Below are 21,795 nucleotides of genomic sequence, written 5' to 3'. Positions count from 1 at the left end.
GATCAAGCCTGGCAGGATCACTGCGGTGGTTTGAATAGGTATGATCCCCATAGACTCATGTGTTTGAATGCTTGGCCCATAGGGAGTAGCACTATTAGGAGATGTGGCCTTGTTGGAGGAAGTGTTTACTGTGGAGGCAGGCTTTAAGGTCTCATAAGCTCAAGCTACACCCAGTGTGGTACACAGTCTCTTGCTGCTGCCTGCAGATTAGTATGTAGAACTCTCAGCTCCTTCTCCAGCATCATGTCTGCCTGCCTGTGGCTATGCCTCCCTCTATAATGATAACAGACTAAACCTCTGACCTGTAAGCCAGCCAGCCCCAATTACATGTTTTCCTTTATAAGAGTTGCCATGGTCATGGTGTCTCTTCACAGCAATAAAACCCTACTTAAGGCAGTTACTAAAATAATTACTGCAATATATTAAAACAATTAGATTTCAAGTATGTATTTTTATCATTGCACCTCATCAACTGAAAACTGTATACCTCTTTCATTAAGTATTTATCTGTAGTATTGTAATAACTATAATACAGATTTATTAGCTGCTCTGAAAATCTAAAGGTGACAACAATATTGGGTGCTGTACCTCAGTGTAAGAAGCAGTTACACTGAGTCTCACTCCACCCCAACTACTAGTTGCCCAGTGTATTTGAGGACCATCATGCTTACCATATATTGGCCTCATTTCTATTAAGCAGCCTTTTTAAGTTCCAGGATATGTGTCACTAGAAAGCCTTTTTCTGCTTGGTGAGGTTATAAATACATAGTAGTAAATATGCTGTAAACAGAACCCAAGCCTTTAGAGTACCTGTTGTCACTTTGGAGGTGATGCCAGTAGGAAGGTAATATGTCTTTTTTCTTTTGCACCTAGTCAGGACCAGTCCTGGAGGGGGGAACAGGAGAAGGCCTGTATGTGCATGCACGTGTGGAGGCCAGGGGTTGATCATCACTAATATTCCTCAATCACTGCTTGCTTGATTTTGAGACAAGGTCTTCCTGAACCCGGGGAATCTGGGGGATCACCAGGTGGTTAGAATAGTCAGGCAGAAAAAGCAGGGTACCTGTCTGACTCCACAGGGCTGAGGTTATAAACATGAGTCACCCTACTGGCTTTTACATGGAGACTGGGGATTTGAACCCGGGCCCTCATGCCCGTGCAGCAAGGAATTTTACTCCAGTCCTTGTCTTGACCATACTGATTTTGTAATCTATCACTGTTAACATTGCCACAGCTATTATTACTGTCCGCACATTTTTAAAACAGTATTCCTATCCCATTTACCCCCATTCCCTCTTAGATAGGAATCTCTGAGAGCTATGACCACTACCCTTTAACAATCCAAGAGGATCCCTGAAGCTCTCAAGGGGGTAAGAAGATAGAAAATCAAAGAATAATGGGGTCCTGAGGGAAGGTCATGAACTACAGTAATGAGAGACTGTCAGCAAAATCAAAAATCACAGATACCAAATGAGTGGGTCCTGAGAAATGGCTAAGCCTGGAATTAAAAAAAAAAATCATAAATAAAGGAACCAGGACAATGACTCAGTTGGTAGAGTGCTTGCCAGCATGCATGAAACCCTGGGCTCCATGTCCAGCTCTATATAAACCAAGCATTGTGGTTTATACCATCCAGCACACAGGAAGTGGGGCCAGCATGATCAGAGATTTATGGTTCACTTTTTCTGTATCGTGAACCTAGAGACCACTCTGAACCACAAAGAGATGAACCAGAGAAACATACTGTGTAGATCGTGTCCCTAGCTCAAGGTCAGTGATTGTAGGACAGCTGCTATTTCCTTGAGGAGTAGAGTGTGCCCTGCCCCCCCCCACACACACCCCTATCCTGACACACACATACACACATATACATATACACACCAGCCTTGGAAGACAAAGTAAGATTCATCTGTTGGGCTCTCTCCTTGTTCTCTCTTCTGGGTATCTGATCATGTCCCATTGCCCCCCACTTCTGTTCATACTGTGATGCTCATGTCTACTGGATCTCTACAGACATGACATATGCAGATACCCAGTGATTGTGGGGTGACTTTCTGTACTGCCTCAGAGACCTCCAGGTCCCGCCACCAGGGTTCTCTCTCCATGCCCCATTCCCAGGCCAGGGACATAAGGCCCCAGCTCTACAGCTAATGTTGAGTAATCCCTTGGGGAATAGTGTTACTGATGAAATCACGTTGGCAGATGTGTCGTGTTTTATATAATTTTAGTTAAATACATAGCAAGTCAGTTCCTTATCCTCCTTCCCTCATTAGTTTCCCATAGTAATCCTATTTGTTTGTTTGTTTGTTTGTTCATTTTTGGCCAGGCCTTAATCTTTTGGTGATGATCTCCATGTCACTTCCTAACAGCTTTAAACTATTCTTTCTTCAATCCTTCAGTTTGGGTCACTGTGGCCTTCCTACAGTTGGATGTAAGAATTTGGCTCTCTCTTTACAACTTCCCTTCACGTCCTCAGTGGGTTTGCTTTGCTTAGGGCAATATTCCCTGTCTACATTATTAAGCCTGTCAATGTGCTGCCCAGGCCCCCATGGTAACTCACTGGTCCCATGCTGCCTGTGCTTTTTGTATTCTCTGTGTATCCTGTGTTGTTTTCACTTTCTCAAAAGCTACCTCCATCCCAAATATTCAGGTGTCTTTGTGGTGGATTTACAAATGTATCTTTCTGGCAAGTTCCTGACAACTTGGCAAGCAGGTCCCTGTATGTACTGAGCTGTGGGGGACTCCATCTAGCACCTCCTGCCACAGTCATTTTCCTCATCTTGCCCTCTCTCCTCTTCTTGGGTGGGCTAGCCACTTTGTGTCATTTAGTTTGCATTCTCACCTATTCTCTGGCAGCTTCCTGCAGAAGAAATACATTGGAAGTAAACATTTTGAGGCCTTTGTATCTGAAGAAAATCTGTATTGATTCCTTGGATGGATGTCAAATTCTAGACTGGAAATCATTTGCCCTCAGCATTCCAAAGTCTCTGCCCAGTTGCTCCCCAGTATCTGCTTGTTCCCTCTCTCCCCTCCCTCCCTCCCTCCCTTCCTCCCTTCCTCCCTCCCTCCCTCCTTTCCTCCCCCCTCCTCTCTCTTCTTACAGATCTCCCATTTGCCTAGTTTCTGAAATTCGTGGTGAAATTCTGGGTTGATGTTCTTTTGTTCCTACTGGGGAGTAGAATGTTGCAAATTCTGGGAAATTTCCTTGAATTGTTTCTATAAATCTTCATCAGCCCTGGATGGTTAAATCAGTTAGTTGTCTTCCTTTATTCTTAGTATTTGGATCCCCTAGGTGTGTCCTTTAAATTTAAAAATCTTTTCCTACTTATTTCTGTGTGAAAAAATTTTTTAACTTAAGCTCTTTGTTCACTGACTATTCTTTTAGGACTACTTACTTATTTTCCTGCAAATAATCATAATACCCTGGTGAAGGGTTCTGTTTTCTTTGTTTTCATCCAACTGTACATTAAATAATCAATGTGGATACTTAATGGTATTTAGGAGTAGGGGTCTCTAAAACTAATTGAGGTTGTAATGCTATATAGTGGGCGGGGCCAGTCAACTGGCCTGTCAATCATAGTGGGATGGGCATTCATTAGGGAATCTCCAGCATTATCACATTTGGGTCATTTCTCCATGGCTGGTCACATTCCAAGGGGAAAGATATTAGAGTTTCATGTGAGGAAGCCCCTGGGAGCCAAGTGGGGAGGAAGTCTCTGAGGTCACTTTTCACAATCAGTAGCCTGCTTGCAGTGGTATTCCCAAATCCTTTCCAGAAAAAAACAGAGCCCTGACCTCTGGGGCCAAAGGTCAAGATGTTTGCCCAGTTGTGTGGGCAAGAGGCAGACTCGGGGTACTAGGCTGTTTATTACATGCCCTCAGACTGATCGCTGGGTTTTGACCCTAACTTAATCCTCACTTCTGGATTCCATATTAGGAATTTTGCAATGAGAATTTTGAATTTTATATCTTTTGCTTAAAATCCTGCCAGCATGCAACCTAACTTGTCTGGACACTAAAGCAACACACAGACACATGTGCAGTATGATATGTGAAGCTCCCCATCCCCAAACCCTGTCCTGTCATTTGCACTTTCGTGACACTGAAACTGGTGTAGCTCTAAAGTATATGCAGCTGAAAGTTCAGGTTAAATATGATTATACCAACAGTGTTTGTGTGCATGCTACTTTGCTTTTTCCTGAACTATGAAATAGTATTAATGGAAGGTGGGCCTTCTGGTCCTATGAATTCACCCTCTATCCCTTCTCACCAATGGAATCACCAAATCCAGGTTAGCATGCAGGAAATAATCTTTTGTACATTAGTTAGAAACATGGCTTAGAACACGCCATTGGCGTAGTCTACATAACAATATAGGAAATTCAGGACAGATAAAATCCTGGTGGCCATTCAACACAGTCTGCATTGCTGGAAATGAAAGCAAACTACCACAGTAATTCAAGAAGGAAATACAGGGAAAATTAACGAGTGTGGAAGAAGAAGAGGCTGGAGAGATCCTACACAATAATAGTAGATACTTCCAAGACCCATCATCCAGTATCATTGGGCGGACACAGTTTGGATCGTGAATATTTCAAACCAAGAAATTTATCACCAATAATTAAAGCATGTTAAATGTCACCTAAGGAGTTAGAGAGATGGCTCAGCAGTTGGGTGCCGTGGCTGCTCTTGCAGACTGGCAGGGTTCAGTTCTCAGCACCTACATTACAACTCATAACTGACTGTGATACGAGTCCTGGGGAATCTGGTACCCTCATCCATGGGCACTGTATGCATGTAGCATATAGACATACATTCAGGCAAACACCCATATAGACATAGAAGAAAAATAAATAAAATCTCTAAGGAGTGTTGATGATAGTAAGGACTTGTTCATATTTTATGTGTGTGATTATGAGTTTTAAGTCATTGCTAAAAATAAGTAACCTAACAAGTAAAACAGACGAGAGCCCACAGATAACCTACACAAATCCTGCCACATGATCTCAGACAATGGAGCAAAGGTGTATATAGTGAGGAAGTCTTTAAAACAAATGATGCTGAAACAACTGAATATCAAACTGCAAAAAGTGAATATAGACATGGCCATCTCACAAGAGTATAGACTCAAATGGATTGTGTATCTAAATGTAACGCAAAGACTAGAGTGCTCCTGGAAGATGACAGAAAATTAGATGAGTTTGGGATAGTAACTTTTTAGGTACAGCAAATACTTAAAAATTGCCCAAACTTGCCAACAGCCTGTATGACCTGTGGGTAACTGGATAATTAAATGGTCCCTCCAGACAGTGCAAGGACATTCAGCAGCAGTAAGAGGCATATACCAAGCTTTGAAGAGACAGGGCAGAACCCTAAATGCATGTATTGAGATGCCAATATGAGAAGGCTGTATGCTTGTGAGTTCAACCAATGGCATTCTAGAAAGGAAATGCTATGAAGTTCTCAAGAAAATTGGTGTTTTCCAGGACTAGAGGGGAGGAAGAAGTGAGTAGACAGAGCACAGGGTTTTTAGGGCGATTGAACTATTTATGCTAATATAGTGATGGGTATAATTCTTGTACATTTTTCAAAACCTGTAGAACGTACAGTAAGTACCTAGCCTGAACTCTGCTTCTGAGTGGATAATAATGAGGTGTCAGTGGAGGGTTATTGTAGCAAATGTGCCATATGGCAGGTGATGTTTCTTGGCTGGAACTAAGGGTCTGAAAGGCTGATGTAGGTAGTCCTCATTCAGTTTTGATGTAAGCATCTGAGGGGTGGAGGAGATGCTGGAAAAGATAGATCGCAAGGAGCCCTCTGTATTCCCTGGTTCCACACTCATTCATAGATCCAACCAACTGCAGACTGAAAGGACTCACAAGGAAACCTCTAAGAGGTTTCAAAAACAAAACTTGAATTTGAGGTGCACCAAGTCCTATGCTAAGTGCACACAAACAGAGGTGTGTGTCAGTTCCCCCGCTGTCGACACTTCCTCAGAGCTCTTCCAAACCTGGCCTTCCTGATTGTAGGCCATGATGGTCACTTCTGGGATAGACATGTACATACTCCTTTCTTGTCATCATTCCCTAAATAGTGCAGGTGACAACTAATTACATGACATTGATATAGGATTAAGTATTACAAGTACTTTGAAGATGATGCAAGAACACAGCGTGCATGTATGTTGTTAGCAAATATGATGTAACTTTACATAAGAGACTTGGACAGCTGTAAATTTGGATATCACAGAGGTCCTGGAACTAATACCACAAGGAGTCCTGAGGGACAGCTGTGCATATGATGTCTTCAGCCTTTAAATGTCAGGTGGGTGAAGACATAGAGTAGACTATAGATAAGTGGAGGGTGAGCAGGACATAGGTAAGAATGAGTGGCTCAGAGCCAGTCATTGTGGAGTCTTGAGTCGTATGCCATAATACTTCACTCTGAGAAACTCAGATTACACTTTTAGATTATTCTAAAGCATAATCAGTCAAACAAGGGCAGGCAACTAGTATCAAATCCTTTCATAATTGGAAAAGATGACAGTAAAGCCACTGGGTATTGGGCACTAGCAAGAGTCAAAGGGTATGAAGCTATGGTTAGACACCAAGCTGATGTGAGAGCCAAGGGCTTATGATGGTTGATCTTCATTGTCAGCTGACAGGATTTGGCATCACCTTGGAGACACCTCTGGATATATCTGTGAGGGTGTTTCTGGGAAGGTTCAACTGGGGAGGAAGGGCTCCCCTTGGATGTGGGTGGCACCATTCTACGTGCTGAGATCCCAGACTGAATAAAAAAAGAGAGAGAGAGAGAGAAAAGGAAAAAGCTACTTAAATGCCAGATTTATGTCTTTGTTTCCTGACTATGGATGCAAGGTGACTAGCCCCTTCAGTCACCTATTGTTATACCTCCCTGACATGATGGAATGTGTCCCTTCTTAAACTGGAGACAAAGAAGTAAACCTTTCTTCCCTGAAGTCACTTCTTACCAAGTATTAGGTTACAGCAATAAGAAAAGTGACTCACGCAGGGGTGTTTTTTAAGGGCAAGTGTTCATTGATCACTTTTTGAGAAATCATGTCTGTGGTCTTGATGAAACATTTGTTCCCTTCCATGTTATTGTCAGTGACCTCTACAAGCAAATATCCGAAAAGAAGTCTCCTTATAAGACATACTTTAATATAAACAAAAGTTATATCCCTTCTTTTAAGGCTGCTAGGAATATTAGTGTATCCATTCATTATTTATTTATTCATGCTGAGGTCAAGCCCAGAATATGATATATTTGAGGCTTGTCTTCTATTACCAATTTACATCACCAAGCCAAGATTAGTATTTTAATGAATATTGTTAGAGTCGGAGTAAAACTTAATAATTCAGTTTAGAAAGAACTACATTGTAATTCTCTTTTCTGGGTAAAATCTCATACCTTTGATATTCTGTGGGATGACACCCATAAACTCTACCCAAAGGCACAGAAATGAATAGAGTACCCACACTAGCTGTAACCCAGTGTCTTAGTTAGGTTTTAATTGCTATGAAGAGACACCATGGCCATGGCAATTCTTATAAAGGAAACATTTAATTGGGGTGGTTCATTTACAGTTTCATAGGTTCAGTCCATTAGCATCATAACTGGGGGAGCATGGCAGCCTGCAGGCAGACATGGTGCTGGAGCTGAAAGTGACTGACATCTTACAGGCACCAGAAAGTCAACTGACCATCACACCGAAGGAAGCTTGAGCAAAACAGAACTCAAAGCCTGCCCCCACAATGACACACTTCCTCCAACAAGGCCACCCCTCCTAATAGTGCCACTTCCTTTGGAGGCCATTTTCTTCAAACCACTACACCCAGATATGCATAGGGGCCTCCCCTTCCCATGGCTTCTAGTCTGCAACCACTGCAGTGAAGATGTTAGAGGCACCAGGAGAGAAATTGCTCTTTCTGGTCTCAGGGCACAGAAAACTGAATCGAGAAAATAGCTGCTACTAGAGTGAGGTCGAAGATGGTTTTCAGAAAAGGGAAAAGATCCCTGAAGTCCAGTGCAGTTTCTGAAGACCTGTAAGAACGCCAGCATGCAGCAGACTCGGAACAGGTTAACTGGAGACAAGGGCTGTAATTAAGATGAAAAGCAGCATCCAAGAAAGGGAGTCATGGTCCCAATCCACACAAGGTGACTGCTGAGGAAATCAAAAGAAAGCAGGAACCAGACCAACCATTACTGGCCATTCAGAGTGTCAAGGACAAACTCCAAAATCACCTTACACATGCAGAACAAAGGAAAAACTTGGAACACCTTTTCTAGTGAGTCAGAAGTCAACTGACAGTGAGCCCAAAATGATCCAGATGTGGGAATTGGCAGGACACTTTATAAATTATTTATTTTTCAGATTATAATATAATACATCATTCCCCCTTCCCTTTCCTCCTTGCAGACCCTCCTGTCTAACCTTTCTTGTTCTCTTTAAATCCATGACCTCATTAATTTTTCATCAGTTGTTGTTACATACATATATGTATATACATATATATTCCTAAGCACGTAAATACCACCTGCTCAGCCTCTATAGTGTTACTTGTGTAATAGTATACAGGGATGATTGTATGAGTAACCAATTGGTGTTTAGAAGAGGTATTTTAACTGTCCACATTGAAGTAAAGTAAAATATTCTAGCCATCAGTTAGTGGGAAATCTCAGCAGAAAGTAGGAAGATAATGAAAAGTTGGAAACTGAAAAATAGTTTATGAGTTTGTATGGAGTAAAGTAGCTGTGGAATACCATCCACTAGGCATAAATTGGCTATTGTTTCTCTTTGAACTGTCAGAAACTGTGATTACTCAAAAGAAAGCTGAACAAAACTGTGTCCATTAACTTTCCATCTGGCCAAGGGATGGGGCTCAAGATGGTGATCAAGGCCACGCCCCTTCACTACTACGAAATATGGGCCGTTCACGGTTGCTGGGAAGGTTTTTTGCTTTAGTGGGATAGCTAGCCATAAGCTATCTGTATTACTGTAAAGGGCCCCAATCAAGCTCACTGTTTCACCAAACTAGACTTGAGTAGAATTCTTTCTTTGGTCTGTGGTTAGTGACCTATCTGAGGCGATTAGATATTTGTTCATCTTCCTAGGAAGAGTTCTTCACAAAACTTGGTACTTACGTGTGAGACATGACAAAACCAACCCTGAGTTTGTGAGGGGCACGTCTGCTGTAGGAGATGACATGTGCAACAGGAGGCTAAGCTCCGTGCAGTGGAGCCTCTGCAGGGGCAATCCCAACATGGCCATTCATGGTGTGCCATGGAATAGCAGAGCCTTCTTGCAGTGGTGGCAGGTCCATTGGCCATTCTGTGAGGGAAAAAGACAGGCAGCTAAGCCTGCTGTGACTGAAGGGCAAGTGTCTGAGCTGGAAATCCTAGGGTGGCCGGCTGCTTCTATGTAGGGCATGTAGCAAGACATCTTGATGAATGGGGGATGTCTCACAAACTGCAAACAGACTAGAGAATCTAGTGGCACTTTAAGGTGTGACTTCAGTCCTGTGGCCCTTTCTACGGGCAACAGAATGTACAACTGAGGCTCAGCTGTGTTCTCCAAAAGGACTTTCTCTCAAATGGGGGGAGGTCACAATGAGAAAAAGACATGCAGGCGCTATCTTCAGCATTGGCTTCTGAACTGAGAGGAAAAAAGAAAAGTAGAAAAGAATGAGAGGAGGTGTTAGCTTGCTATTTTTCATGGCCCAGGGCATCAGGAACACAAAAGGGAAACAGTACAAATTAGATCTGTGCTAAATAGCCCCTCCTGGGATCCAAAAACTTGGAACTCCTGGGAAGAACTGGCAGTGAAGACAAGGTGAGAGTGAAGTGATGGAAGACGCCCCTCCTGTTTGACCTCCAGTACAGAGGAAGAGAAAATCCACGGCACCCGCTGGCAAAGGGGAGCATCAGTAATGGCCCAGGAGACAGATAATGGGAAAATGGTCCCTAGCTAGTTTAGAACTCACTAACCAGGCTGGCCCGGAACTCTAGAGATCCTCCTGACGCTGTCTCCAAAATTCTGGGATTAAAGAAATGTACCACCACATTTCCATTCCTGGCATGGAACTGGGAAATGCTTTTAAACAAGAAATGAGTGAGGATCTCAAAATCTAGTTCATGAGGCTATAGAACAAGGAACAGATGGGACCAGTCTGAGTGTTGTAGAAGCAAAGAAACCAAGTGATATAACTGTCTATTCCTCATGAAGACAAAGCCTACATATTTGAGGAAATAGGAGGAGAATCCTTGGCAGATGAACAGGCTCATCAGAGACCTTAGGACGGTTCTCAAACTTTGTGTTTCAATCGCTTTCCGGTGTTGAACAACAATATCTGCATATCAGATATCCTGCATATCAGATATCTCTATTATAATTCGTAACAGAAAAATTAGTTATGAGGAAGCAATGAAAATGATTTTGTGGTTTGGGGTCACCATATCATAAGGAACTGTATTAAAGGGTCACAGAAGTAGGAATGTTGAGACACCCCCCCCCCCCGCCTTAGGGCCACTTTGTTACTGCCAGCTGAGAGGTCATGAATATCAAGGACAGTCATGATCAGAGAGCTAAGAATCAACATGGTACAAAAGACATTTGAGAGCAAAATTACTTAGGGGTAGAAGCTATCACATAGAGCAAAAACAATTTTCTAAGAAGAAAAATGGCTTAATATAACCTTGGTAGATAATTTTTAAATTTTTGGAATTTGCTATTAATATTTGTATTAGTGGACTTTTAACAAAATTTCCTCAAGATTGGTGAGTTAAACTAACATAAAAAGTAATAATCATTTAATTGAAAGAAAATTTGAACAGCAGTTAACAAGCTTAATGTGGCAGAAATTTCAGGGCCTTTAATGACAGGTGACTGACTACACAGCAGCCACACAGCAAATCTTGAGGAGAGCAGTGAACTCTCCCACCATTGTGACAGCATTCTGGCGGTCAGTAACAGAAAGGAGTCTGCAAGTGCATATCTGGGTGTAGTAGGAATAATAAAAACCCGGAGACAGATATTGTGGTTTAGGCTGACGATCAGAAAAGCAAAGCAACCAAGCTACCAGAGAGCTCTTTACCTCTACGGTGGCTGGAGACTAATGGCCCAAGACTGAATGCTAGCTCTGAGACTCTGCTCCTGTCTTACATAGGTCTCTAGTGCTGGGATTAAAGGTGTGTCCCACCACTGCCTAGCCTCTATGGTTGTGACTAGCTTTACATTCTGATCTCCAGGTGAGCTTTATTAGATTATAAACAATGTATCACCTGTGGACTCCAGAACACACTTCTGGTTAGCACAGGAGCCAAAAAAGAAACCTTCCCAAGCTTAGAAAAATCAAGAACTGGGCTAGAAAGATGACTCAGTAGTTAAGATCGCTGGCGGCACTTCTAGATGACTTGGGTATGATTGGGAGGAGGTAATGTAGCTATGCATTCAGGCAAAACACAGATACACACAAAATTAAATTTTACAAAAAGAAAAATCAAGCACTGGACAGTAGGAAACACTGTGTAAATCAAGTGAATCCATCTGGGAAATGTGCACCTTTCATTGCTTAGATGAAAGAGGAGGAACTGGTGAGCATGAGCTGCTCACCAGCTCACCAAACACAAAACTAAATAAATAAACAAATAAATAAATAAATAAAAGAATGATTACAAAGAAAGTAGGGGGAAGGAAATTAAAGACAGCAGTGAAAACAGAAGCTGAAGCTTCGAGGGTCAAATAAAATACTTTGACAACACTTTAAAGGAGACCAGGAACCAAATTTGGCATGGTGGGGAAAGAAGAGGTTGAGGCCAGAATGTCTGGGATGAGGAAAGAAATGATACAGGAAGCTCTTCTTAAATATTCCATGTCCCAGTTAAACAGAAGACCATCAAAGCAGACTGTAGACCTGGACCAGGTCAGCAGGGCAGGAAGCACAGATACCAGTGAGCCACCCCTCTCCCCACTATCTAGCCCTCTTGCCATCCTAACAGAAAAGGAAATTCAGCTGCTCCACCAGTGAGCCCCTCCCCCACACCTACCTGGTCAAGCAGCCACCCAGAGTTTAATGTGGGTCCTCACTGAAAGAGGGGTTCCTTTGAAGCTGCCATGTGAGTTTTTTTTAAATAATATTTAAGTTTCACTTTACATTCCAACCTCAGTTCTCCCTCCCACCCCTCCTCCGGATCCCTTCACCTCCCCCCAGCAACCCTCTCCACTCTTCCCATAAGGGCTCCCATGGGAGGAGTCTGGCACATTAAGTTGGGGCAGGACCAAGTCCCTCTCCCATGCATTAAGGCATTGCATCCCACCACAGGGAACCAGCTCCAGCAAGATAGCTCATGTACTAGGGTTAGACCCTGGTCACACTGACAGGGGGCCCCTCAGATAGTCAAGCTTCACAACTGTCTCCCACATATGGAGGGCCTAGTTCAGTCCTGCGGTCGGTCTAGAGTTCATGAGTTTTCATGAGCTTGGTTCAGCTGTCTTTGAAGATTTCTCCATCATGATCCTGACCTCCCTTGCTCATATATTTCCTCCTCCTTCTCTTCAACTGGATTCCCAGAGCTGGGCCTGGTGCTTGATTGTAGATCTCTGCTTCTGGTTCCGTTAGTGACTGGATGAAGGCTCTATGATAATAGTTGGGGTATTCACCAATCTGATTACAGAGGTAGACCAGTTGGAGCATCCTCTCCCCTATTGCTATGAGTCTTAGCTGAGGTCACCCTTGTGGATTCTTGGGAATTACCCTAGCACCAGGTTTCTCCCTAACCCCATAGTGGCTCTCTCTATTAAGATATCTCTTTCATTGTTCTTCCACTCTGTCCTTACAGCCCCCTTGACCATCCGGTTCCTTTATGGGAATTTATAAGTTTATTATCATGTGTTTGACAGTGCCAAGTTACAACATGAAACCCTATTATATGTGAGCTGCTGGGTAAGCTATTATCAAGGTGACATTTTGAATAACAAATGGATCTTGAAACATGTAGGTTCCTAGCCATAACCTTAGAAAAATGGTGTCCTGTATAAGACTGTAACTGCCTGCTTCTTCTCTCTCCTGGCATGCCGATGATGGCTCCCCCAGAGGCATAGAGCTAGATTCACAAGCTCCCTAACCCTCCTTATGGGATAACTTCTCCATAGACATTCGATGATGAAGAGGGGAGGGGAGAACCTGGCTATTTCTTCTGCTTTATTTTTCAAGGGAAGGGGAACAATCCAGAAATATGTTCTAAGAACATGAACACCAAGCCTTGGGATTACCCACTGGACACAATCGAGTCTTGGTCCCTTAAGGAGCCCCAGCTTATGTACTCTCTGCTAACTCCCTAGGACTCTTGAGATATGCACAGAAGAGGACTTCAGCACCTATACTTTCCAGCTTCTGAGACATGTCACCTTAGGGTGTCCTCTGGGACCTTGCTGACATTAAGTTTTTACTATCTGTCAAGCATTGTTCTAAGTTGACACTTAAGAGCATTAACACTCAGGATTTTTTTTTCAGGTCTACAGTGCCATCCTTACTTTACACACGGAGACTGAAGTACACTGAGGTCAAATGACTTGCCCAAGGCCACAAGAACAGTCAGGATCAAAGCATTTGAGGAGACTTGCAGCAATGCTCAGTCACTTAGCAGCCATCTGCTCTGGCTTGAAGTGATCTTAAGGCAGCAAAGCTTTGCTGAATTGAAAGCTGTTCCTCATGGTGGCAAAGGGCCAGCATAGAACATGTGTTTGAGTTTGATGGAGTCCTGGTCAGAGTAAGAGGCAGCCCCAGGCAGGTGGGTGAATCTCTGACTCCAGAGGTTTAGAGACAGATCACATTTGCTCTACTCAAGAGGAGTACAGAGGCCCTGAAAAGACAGAGACACAGCCACTGTGTTCCAAAACAAGTAGCTCTCCTAGGAAACAGAAGCATTCTTTCGTTCTTGGTCCTTGAATTGGTTGCCATTGGCAAGTCCTTTGTTCCAAAGGAAGGAAGCAATTTTAACCAGAAATTGAGGCTGATGGAAACTCTGAAGTTATTTTCCCAGCTTTCTGAACTTACTGTTGGGGTTTGAAGAAATTGTAGGTTCTACATAGAGATTCTATGGGGAACCATGGAGAGTAAAGTGATTGTGCTTCTATATGGTGAGTAGAGAGATAGCATCAGACAGGATTCCAGACAGCCCAGGCTGACCACCACTCATAGAGGTGGGTCTGCTGGCTAGTTTTATGTCAACTTGACATAAGCTAGAGTCATCTGAGAGGAAGGAACCTCAATTAAGAAAATGCCTCCATAAAATCAGGCTGTAGGCAAGCCAGTACAGATTTGCTTGTTTGTTTGTTTGTTTTGTGATTGGTGGGGGCGGCCCTCTGCCCATTGTGGGTGGTGACATCCCTGGGCTGATGGTCCTAAATTCTATAGGAAAGCAGGTTGAACAAGCCATGGAATGAAAGTCCGCAAGTGGCACTCCTCCGTGGCCTCTATGTCAGCTCCTGCCTTGCTTGAGTTTCTGTCCTGACTTCCTTTAATGATGAACAATGTGGAATTGCAAGCCAATTAAGCTTTCTCCACGCCCCCACCCCCAAGTTGTTTCATGAAGCAATAGAAGCCCTAACTAAGATAGCAGGTAGCAGTGCAAAGGTCTCGGGGCAGAAGGAATGCACTGTATCACAGTCCAGCATTCAGAAATGAACTAAGACAACCATCGAACAGACTTTTAGGGGAAAATCTTGAAAACCAACCTTTCCACCAGATGCCACTTTAGCTTCAACAGTGCAGCCCCTGATATTCACGGGAGAGCCCATGTGCAACTGAAGAAGATGCTGGCGACAGTGATGTGTCTTAGGAAACAAGCTAATTACTCAGCTGTGCAAGTCCCAGCACAGACACCATCACCACTGACACCCAGAGCTACTTGTGGCCCACATGTCTGCACAGGTGTATCTATATTTATCCTAGCTTCTGACTGGGACAGCACCTCATAGGTGTAGCATATGGCACTTTTTCAAGAACCTGCGGGTACGAAATTTCATCAGAATATTTTTAATATCTTTATTTTTGAACAGAGGAAACAGGCCAGGAGAGTTAAATGACTTACCTATTTATAATCACCAATTCATTTGAGAAAGGGATGAGAGGGAGGAAAACACAACTCATGGAGTCTTAGTGTTAACTTGAGTGGAGTCTTTCTTACCATGGGGCTAAAGCTTAATTGAAGAGGACAAGTGAGAGGTCCCCCAATAGTCTCCTTGGGGTTAGCTGCTAGCCCTCAGCTCTTGCACAACCTGAAGTCTAGAGGGAAGCGTATTCCTTGGAAGGGGTGTGTGTGTGTGTGTGTGGTGTGTGTGTGTGTGGTGTGTGTGTGTGTGTGTGTGTGTGTGTGTGTGTGTACATGCCAGGGGGCAGGATAGAGAGGATAGACCTTGGAGGACAGCCTTAGGTGAGCCTTTGCCTTCCACCTTATTTGAGGCAGGATTTTTACTGATGTCCTCTGCTGTGTGTGCCAGTCTAGCATACCTACCTTACCTATCTATACAACAGCTTGCTCACAGCTACCAGGAATTCTGTCCCTGTCTCCCATCTTGTGGTAAAAGTGCTGGGATCACAGGTGCATGCTGCCTCAGCCAGCTTTTATGTGGCTCTGAGGATCTACAGTCAGGTCCTCATGTGCAGCAAGCTTGCCCTTTGCCCACCGACTCATTTCTCCAACCTTCAGGGGACTGGCTACACTCACATCAGAATTCATAACTGAATGGATTGTGCCTTTTCTGTAATTTGCTTCTATATTATAATAACTGTCAATCAAAAGCATACAATGAAGATTCGGATGTAATCAGAAGGAGCTTAAACATGGTATGGGAGTTGCTGATATGTCGGAGTCAGTGCGAGTCAATGTCATAACGGTATTGTCATGTGAGAAAGTAGCCTTATTCCTCATGTGCTGCATATATGCAGGTATGAAATGACAGGCATTCAGCTTTGTGTCAGTGACAACGTGGCAGTATGAGGCCTATGGAGATAAATTTTACATCCTTGGTAGATGACAACTTGGTTTGCTTCCTGAATATCAGAATATTGTTTTGTTTATTTTGATTTTTCAGAAATTCCCTGAAAATTGATTTGAACTACAAAGAAACATCACAATTTATCTGTAAACAATTCTGTAACATGAATTAATAAAAGACCCAGAGAGTGATATTGGGGTTCAAACTTCAAGATGAATATCAGAAAAGCAAAGCAGCTGGCCAATATCTTCTTACCTCTGCCTCAGACTGAAAAGGATGATCCTGTCTCCATGAGCTCTCAGCAAGCCTCAGACTGCTGCCTCTCCTCAGTGTGGCTGGAGAATGAATGTTCCATACTGAATCTGTTCCTGTCTTATATACCTCTCATGAGTCCTGGGATTAAAGGGGTGAGCTCTAATTCTCTTTTAGACTGATTCACTCTTATTTAGAGCTGGGTGGCCTTGGACTACAGAGATCCATCTACCTCTGAATCCTAATAGTAAAAGTATGTGCCACCACCTCCTGGCTTCTAAGGCTTGTGGTTGACTTTGCTTTTCTGAATTCTCAGTCAAGCTTTAACAAATCATAAATAATATATCACTACACAATTCCTCAGGGCTGGGTGTAAACATTTACTTCTTGTCTGTTACACTAAGGAGCCACTGGCATTGTAGGACAACCGTCTGAGCCATCATCTTTGACTGACCAACAATCCTGACATCTGGGTTGATATTTAAGAGCTTCCTTAGCTTGTTTTTCTAAATCCCAAGGGCAAGGCTAAAATCATATGCTCCAACAGTGTTCCTGCATCCACCTCACTCTAGAGTTTAATGTGTGGGACCATGATGGGTACCCTAGTGACAGAGTGACACAGTTGGGGGTTGTCAGGGACAGCTGATCATGGGAAACTGTGCATGTCCCTGAACTGAGGGCTCATCTTGATTCCAGAGCTTGGAGTGAAGACAGTCTCAAGGGGATGTCTGCAGGGCAAGAGAAAGGGGAGGTGTCCCAAGACCACCCTTGCCTCTGGCGACTTGGACCTTACCCAGAACACCCAGCGGGTTCTGCTGAAAGGCATTAAGCCAGCAGCTTTCCCTGTGATGTAGCCTACACTTCTAAAGACACATGAGACATTTGCTAATAAGATGCGCTGCTTTTCCTGCTCTTACTTTTCAGGAAAAATACAACTTAGAGAAAATTCAGAGTATGCTAAAGCTTTCCTGTAAGAGCATTCCAAGTCATCCCTAGTGACAATGGGGGCAGCGTTACCACATGTAAGAAGTCAGCCCAGGAGCCTACGACCAACCTACGCACTCTACTTGGGGGAAGAGTCTGTCTTACAGATTATAATTCAGTGCAGGCCGTGCAGCTTGTCTTTGTCTGCAGTACTCTCTCTACCTAACCCCTTGCAGTGGAAAAAGTCACTCAGGTCATTAGCCATTAAGCTTGTCAAGATGCAGTCAATATATGTGACTCCACTACCCCATACACACACCTGCTCCTGAGCTATGAGGGTCATCACCTGATGAAGACAGTGAAGGTCAGGTTGAGAGATGAGCTTTTTGGTACCCAAAGCTAGTGATTCTACCACCATACTGGTGGGTTCCAAATTCCTCCCCAGCGCCCATGTAGAGTGGACTGTTACTGTTTCATTTCATAAGGCCTCAGCACCGTTCCATCTGAAGAAAATGTCACAAATACTTTGCTTCATCCAAAAAAGTGTTTATTTATTAAATAAAAATGACAATACTTTTCATAACTTGCCTCATAAATGAAACACAAGTAATTCTGAATATTTTAAAAGCATGAAAATACTCATTTGAAAAACACAAAAGCAAAACAAAACAACAACAAAAAACATGGAACATTTTATTAAGCATAAAAATGACCCAAGTAAAAGCAGGGTTTCATAAAACTCTGTCAGTATCTCTGAGTAGGAACCCTCAAGAAAAAGTGGAAAAGAATTAATTTTCATATTCCCAAGCTAGGGGTTCCCTAAACCTCCCTTGACTCCAGCAGAATTTCTGCTTCTTGGGCTGGTAAGCGTCGGATAGCCTGGGCATCCTTTGCAGTTCTCTTGTGAACTTGCCTTTGCTCGTCATCAGGACAGTGGAGGGTGGGCATTGGATTCCTGTCTTAGATGGAATTTCTGCCACAGAAGCTGGTACTCTAGTGATAACGGTTGAAAATTTTTAACAGAACAACACTGGAAACTTAGATGTTCAAGCATGCTTTCCCTCCTCAGCTCTGACCCTGGAGTAGCGACTCCCAGCAGCATCCCCAAATTTGGTCGTTGTGCCTGGTAGAGATGGACCAGGTCATTGCCAAAGCTCCTCATCTCTCTAGGAGTCACTCACGGTGAGTCATGCTCAGATTCTGGACAACCCTTAGTCATTTGGTGAAGAGCTCTGTAAACTGTAAAGTATCCCACAGCCATTATCTTCCTCTCTATCAGAGAGCTGGTCTCTCCCCACAACAACCCACAACAGAATTGTTCTGCCAGCACTTTCACCCTCAGAGAGCCATCGAGACACAGAGCAGAGGTGACAGCGCGTGCTTCCCACCTGACTGGTTTCCTTCCTCCATCTCTCTCAGCTGCACCTGCAGCCTCAAGGTGTAACCAGTGCCTTGGGATTTGAGGACAGGGAAGTCAGGCCTCCTGCTGGTGGCTTCACTGGAACTTCCCCCTCAAATGGCATAGTTGCTTTCATTAAAGTGTTATACAAGTCCAAATGTAGTATTTAAGTAACATTGATTCCAGCCAGCATGATTCTACAACGCTTGTGGAAAAAAAAAATGTTAACATTAAAGTTAGCAACAAGAGTGTGTGGCTACCCTCTGTGATCTTCACAATTCTGTCTGTCTAAACTTATCTCAAAATAGATTGTTAGGAAGAATTCACAGCCATTTAAGCATGTTAGAAGTTGAAGTGATGCTTAAGCAGCTCTACCCCTGAAGAACTTTAGGGTGTAGGTGCCTCAACAGTCCTGGCAGCAAGAGGGAAAGTTTGGGAAAGTGACTGGCGATGAGCAGGTGCTCATGGTTTCCAGTGATCTTGAAGAGCCCTGGGACTCTGAAAGCCTTTGCCTCTCAGTGACTCGCCATCCTCTAGAGCAAGAGTTCTCAACCTTGGGTCGTGAATCAGATATCTGGCATATAAGATATTTACATGATGATTCAGAGCAGAAGCAAACTTACACTTGAGAGGTAGCAACAAAATAATTTTATAGCTGGGATCACCACAACATGAGGGTCGCAGCATTAGAAGGTTGAGAACTACTTCTCTTAGAGGCAGTGTATTCATGTAACATGAAATTAACATCCTCTCTTCTAGTGACAAGTGCTTTGTCTCCACTATAAAAGAGAATGTAGTGTTTCAAAATGTCAAAGCCATGCTCTTCAAACCAGACCTCATGTATCCCTTCCTCCATTTTCCTTCAAGACCTCTATTGGCCAAATGTTTCTCATGCTTCTCTGTGCTCTTGGCAGCTCATACCATCTCTCTTCCCCTCCTCAGCTTCTCCTGTGCAGCGCAGGACACACAGTACATTAGAGACTAGCCTGGGCTATATTGTGAGATCCTATCTCAAACAAGAGTTAGATAACCCAAAGAGTTATAACCTCTCACAAAGAAAATTTTTAGGCTTAGATGTCTTCCCTCGTAAATTTTAAATATTTAAAGAAAAATTAAATTATTTTGAAATATAAATCCTGATATAGTTCAATGAGGTGGTAGACTCTTCAACAATAGGGCTTATGGTAAGGTTTTAGGTTATTGGGGGGTGTGTCCTTGAAATAGATTATAGCACCCCAAGCTATCTCTGACTCTGTGCCCACCCCTAGCCATGAGAGAAATGGTATTCCTCCACCATGTGCAAGGCTCTTGTAGGTACTACTGCAGTGAAACTCAGCTCATCACAGGCTAAGCCCTCCAAAGTGAGCCCCAAGGAAAACCTTTCTTCTTTATAATTGATTAGTTTTCAAGTATTTATTGATTTGATGCAATGCTATCAGATCGCTTTTAGAACACAGGAGAGGACATTTGCCAAGTCATTCTCCAGTGCTAAGAGCAAAGACATTAAAAGAAAGAAGAGAAAGCTACTGACTGGTGTGGCATTCACAGCCTCACCTAACGAGAGAGGCTAGAGTTTGGTTCCCAGGGCTAGTGACGCCAAGTGCTCAATCTACTGTCATGTTCTGCTTGCTTGCTTTTGTTTTAAATGGTCTCCTTAAGTTTCCCAAGGTAGTTGCTGCAAGTAGTGTCTAAGTCCAGGGCCAAGAGAATTGGAAGGGCATATTCCTGCAGTTTCTCTACACATAGGAGGGTGGAGTCCCCTTCAGAACCCACTCCATCTGCCAGTAAGTGTCACACCTCGTTTTGGTGAGAACTCACTCACTTTAGGGGCCTTCCCTAAGTGGTAGGGCTTCTTGGAAGGAGAACAGAATTAGGTCTTCCCAGTGGTGAAGAAGTGGCAAGTGATACTTGGCCCCTTGCCCTCCCTCCAGCTAAACTTTTAGGTGTCAGCTAAACTTTGGTCCTGCTCTCTCCTTTAGAATAGCAAATGTTCTCTGGACAGCATCATCCTCTAGGCATGCAAGCCTCACCAGTTCCCTCTGAAAACATGCTCCCCACTCAGGGCACCCCGACAGTTGCTGAGTCTCTCAGTTCCTCTCTGTATAGTCACTCCTTGAATCACCCAAACTCATCATCCTGACAATTCATCTCATCTCACTGACCTTCATCTGTCACCCACAAACTGAAGGTGCCTAGATCACAGACCAAGGCCCTGGCAGCATTCCATGAACTCTGGCCCTCACTGGCTTCCTGATCCCTTCTCCTGTCCTTCTCCTCCTCTCCCCTGTGCCTGCATCCCCTTTTCTCCCTGGCCCTGTGTTTTTCAGTCCTCCGATCTCGATTGCCCCACTGAAGGTTTAAGGATGACCATAGTCATAGTATGCCTCAGCTCTAGTTGCTATTTGCCGTGCAGCTCCTTTGGCCTCCGGTCATCTGATCCATGCTTGGGAACTCTCTTGATTCTCCCTCTCTATCTTGTACACACATGTAACCTTGTCACAGATATCCTTCCATAAGTCAGGGTAATCCAGACATTTTCCACTGTTCTCATCCTATCCTCATGAGCATTGTGGTGGCCTCCTCACTGCTCCCTTTCCTGCCATAGCCTCCTGACAAGTTGGGGCATCCCTCCATTGTGGAAGTTGGATCTCAGCCCAGAGATCCAACCTTCAGCCACCGTTGGTACCATTGCAAAGCTGCTGTCCTGCCAGGCCATCCTCTCTCTTGCCTCTGCTCTTTTGCTGGGCTCTAGCTGCAGCAGTTCTGTGCTTTCCTGGCCCTCACTGGATCCACTTCACCACCCAACCACACACCTTCCTGTACTTCTGGATTGTACTTCTGATCAGGCACTTACAGGACACTCAGAAAATATGACTGGTTCCTTTTGGGGGTGAGGACCTAATTTGGGGACCTCAATCTCCTCAGCCATAAAATAAGGGTTCAGTTCAATAGGTCCTAGGTTTATTTGCAAGAGGCAGACTCTAGGAAAGTGCTGCCTTGCCATAAGAAACTCTAGACCACACAGCACTGACAACCACAATCTATTTTCTCATAGTCCTCAAGGCTGACACACAAGATCAAGTCATAGATAGGCCAGTTTCTCCCAAGGCCTGTCTGGCTTGGAGATGGCGTTGCTTCTTTTATCCTCACATGGTCCCCCTCAGTGTGTGCCTATGTTCTTTTGTGTCTTGTGAGTGTGTGT

Source organism: Cricetulus griseus, chromosome 3, assembly GCF_003668045.3.
Source record: "Cricetulus griseus strain 17A/GY chromosome 3, alternate assembly CriGri-PICRH-1.0, whole genome shotgun sequence".
NCBI classification, from domain to species: domain Eukaryota; kingdom Metazoa; phylum Chordata; class Mammalia; order Rodentia; family Cricetidae; genus Cricetulus; species Cricetulus griseus.
The sequence above is the reverse complement of the archived record's forward strand: the minus strand, read 5'-3'. Positions refer to the sequence as shown.